A 3,772-nucleotide genomic window follows, 5' to 3' on the forward strand; every position below is an offset into this window, starting at 1 on the left:
TATTATAATATGAACTTCTAAGCATGCAAAAATAATATTATGTGTTTATGTAAATTTCCCTTTTAAATGAAATGTTAAATGTAGTTGATGTATGGATTGCATTTTGATGATGTGAGGAAAATAGGTTCGTAATTTACCGACACGATGTGTGTCAAAGAAAAAAAAAATCTGTTGTTTTGGGGCTTGAAAAGTCGGGTTGTTACAGAGCATATTCAAGTGAAAAGCCTATAAATTTGCATGAAACACGAGTGTGTGAGGTGTTATTTTTATCACTAATGATTTTCATGCAAGTTTAAAAAAATTAAAATAATATCTTCTAACAGTGTGCCATAGAAGAAGGATGAAATCCAAGAAGATGGGCTTTTAGGAATACAATAATAGATGAAATTTATGTTTGGTAAGTTGATGACTAGGATTGAAAAATTAGAAACTAGGTCTAATAGAGGGCGTAGTAAAAGGGGTATAGAAGCTAGGAAGGAGAAAAGTGTTGTTGGAAACTCTGTAGAAGAAGCCGAGGATGATCTTAATCATGGTGGTGAGTTCCGTACATATAGAGGAGAGAGGTATGAGAATCGGTCAAAGAGGGGACATATTCGGCCACATAGGGATTTTGAGCATAAAGGGGATTTTGATGATTTGGGAGATATAAATTGAAATTTGGGTAGTATTAAGTTAAAAATCTCAGCCTTTAAGGGAAAAACTGATCCCTTATTTATATTAGGAAAACAAGATGAAGATGATTTTTGACATCTATAGGTACTCTGAAGAAAAGAAGGTTAAGTTAGCTATAGTAGAGTTTACTGATTATGCCATGGTTTGGTGGTAGAAAGAAGAAGGAATAGAGAAAGACCAGTTAGTACATGGGAGGAGTTGAAGACAATAATGAAGAAGAGGTATGTTCCTAAACATTATTATAGGGAGTTATTTAATCGTTTACAAATGATTACACAGGGTAATAAGAGTATAGAGAAGTATCAAAAAGAATCAGAGGTGTCTATGATTAGAGCTAATGTTAATGAAGACGAGAAAGTTACTATGTCTAGCTTTTTGAATGGCTTAAATAGAGGCATAACTAATGTTGTGGAGTTGCAATCATATGTTGATTTGGAGGAGTTAGTACACTTAACCATTAAGGTTGAAAGACAGTTGAAAAGGAAGGGTAATACAAGATCTGGAGCTTATACAAGGTCTTCTTTGGGTTGGAACATGAATTATACAAGAGAGGGTAGTGCGTCATTGAAGGCTTTGGTGACTTCTAAAGTTGTCGAACTTACTTCCATGAAGAAGCAGGTTTCGCCAATGATAAAAAAACTTAAGGGAGAAGTTCAACTGATGTGTAATTATGATATAAAGTGTTTCAAGTGTTAAGGATTAGGACACTATGCATAAGAATGTGAAAATCAACGAGTTAGGATTCTAAGGGATGATGGATAGATTGTGTCCACTAGTGAGGAGTCTGATTATGATGACATGCCCCCACTTAAGGATGCCAGTGATTTAGAGTATACTGTTGGTGATAAAGTTTTGGTGATTAGAAGGTTGCTTAGTGTTCAGACTAAAGAGGATGATATGGAGCAACAAAGGGAGAACATCTTCCATACTAGATGCCTAATCAACAATAAGGTATATAGAATGATCATTGATAGTGGTAGTTGCACTAATATTGCTAGTGTTACTTTAGTTAGAAAGTTGGGATTGAATACCATAAATCATGAGAGACTTTATCAACTTCAATAGTTGAATGAATGTGGTGTTGTAAGGGTGAATAGACAGGTGATGATTTCTTTTTCAGTAGGCAAATATAAGGATGAAGTGTTATATGATGTTATGTCTATGTATGCTACTCATCTGTTACTAGGGAGGCCTTGGCAATTTGATAGAAAAGCCAAACATGATGGGTTTAAAAATAGGTATTCATTAGAAAAGGATGAAAGGATTTATACAATTGCCCTAGTCTCACCAAAGCAAGTGTATGAAGATCAAATTCAATTGAAGAAAGGCTATGAGGAAGAGTAACATGTTTCGGCAAAAGTGGAGGAACAAAAGGATTCGGCCAAAATGGAAAAACAAGTTGAACAATATGGTGAGGATGTGAGGAAGAGAGAAAAAAAAAGTGAGTCATGAGTTGAAAACAAAAGGAACAAAGTTTTGACCTTTAAGACATTAGGGGAGGTTCATAACCAAGAACAAAAAAAATGAAATGAAGGCTGAGAGTGGAGAGAAAATGAGTGGAGAGAATAAAAAAAGGGTGAGAAAAAAAGGGTGTGTAGAAAAAGTGGGGAAACACCTTAACTTTTTTGTAAATCTAATGATCTTAAACATGCCTATCTTTCTGACTTGCCTGTGATTTTACTTGTATATAAGGAGGCATTCTTTAACTTAGATGATTTAGATTCTTATGTTCCTAGTGTTGTTAAAGTTCTTTTGCATGAATTTGAGGATGTATTTCTAGATGACATTCCTAGTAGTTTGCCACCACTTAAAGGTATTGAGTATCAAATTGACTTTGTTCCAGGAGCATCTATACCAAATAGGCCGGCTTATAGGAGCAATCTTGAAGAGACTAAGGAACTTCAAAGGCAAGTGGGGGAGTTGATGTCGAAAGGATACATTCGAGAGAGCATGAGTCCTCATGTAGTTCCCGTGCTTCTTGTTCCAAAAAAGGATAAAACTTGGCGAATGTGTGTGGATTGTCAAGCTATCAATAACATCACTGTAAATTATCAACATCCCTTTCCTAGATTAAATGATATGTTGGATGAATTACATGGTTCTAAATTATTTTTAAAAATTGATTTGAAAAGTGGTTATCATCAAATTAGGATAAAAGAAGGGGATCAATGGAAAACTATTTTAAAACTAAGTATGGTTTGTACGAGTGGTTGGTTATGCCTTTTGGACTTATTAATGCACATAGTACTTTAATAAGATTGATGAATCATGTGTTGTGTGCTTTTATTGGTAAGTTTGTAGTCATTTGCTTTAATGATATCTTGATTTATAGTAAGGAGATTAATAAGCATACAAGTTATTTGAGACAAGCTCTTGATGTGCTTAGAAAAGAGTCCTTATGTACTAATTTGAAAAGGTGTGACTTTTACATGGATATGATTGTTTTTCTTAGATATGTGGTTAGTGCAAAAAGTATAGAAATGGATGAGGCTAAGGTCAAGGCTATTCAAGAATGACCTCCACCAAAATCCATAATAGATAGGAGTTTTCATGGTTTGGCTAGTGTTTATAGGAGATTTGTTAAAGACTTTAGTACGATAGCCTCTCCATTGACTGAAATTATTAAGAAAACTGTAGGTGTCAAGTGGGGAGAAGAACAAGAAAATGCTTTTAGCTTATTAAAATCAAAGTTGATTTCGGCACCTTTACTATCTTTGCCTAATTTTAATAAAGCTTTTAAGATTGAATGTGATGCTTCAAGAATAGGTATTGGAGCTATTTTAATGTAAAAAAAATGGTCCATCACTTATTTTAGTAAGAAACTCAATGGTGCAACTCTTAACTATCCCATTTATGATAAAGAGTTGTATGCAGTAGTGCAGGCTTTTGAGACTTGATAACATTATCTGTGGCCTCGAGAGTTTGTCATATATACTGATCACCAATCATTGAAATATTTGAAGGGTCAATGTAAGTTAAGTAGGAGACAATGATTAGTACTTAAAAGTGTATTTTTATCAAGGTTTTATATCATCATTTTGCACTTGAAGTATCAATAACTCCTTAACTAAAACATGTTTTATAATAACATATCTAATAA

The 3,772-nt window shown here is 33.9% G+C and overlaps 1 long non-coding RNA gene and 1 pseudogene across 1 annotated transcript in view; one reads left to right on the top strand and one right to left on the bottom strand.

Annotated features, from left to right (window-relative positions):
- The window catches only part of LOC105107171 (uncharacterized), a 3,179-nt gene extending 2,836 nt beyond the window's left edge, over positions 1 to 343 (bottom strand). The window contains exon 1 of the long non-coding RNA XR_838830.1: positions 211 to 343. This is a non-coding gene — a long non-coding RNA (uncharacterized LOC105107171). The remainder of the gene's footprint in view (positions 1 to 210) is intronic.
- Positions 344 to 405: 62 nt separating this feature from the next.
- Positions 406 to 3,665, top strand: LOC105107173 (uncharacterized; annotated as a pseudogene).
- The last annotated feature ends 107 nt before the right edge of the window (positions 3,666 to 3,772 follow it).

Source organism: Populus euphratica, unplaced genomic scaffold (genome assembly GCF_000495115.2).
Source record: "Populus euphratica unplaced genomic scaffold, PopEup_1.0 scaffold414.1, whole genome shotgun sequence".
NCBI classification, from domain to species: domain Eukaryota; kingdom Viridiplantae; phylum Streptophyta; class Magnoliopsida; order Malpighiales; family Salicaceae; genus Populus; species Populus euphratica.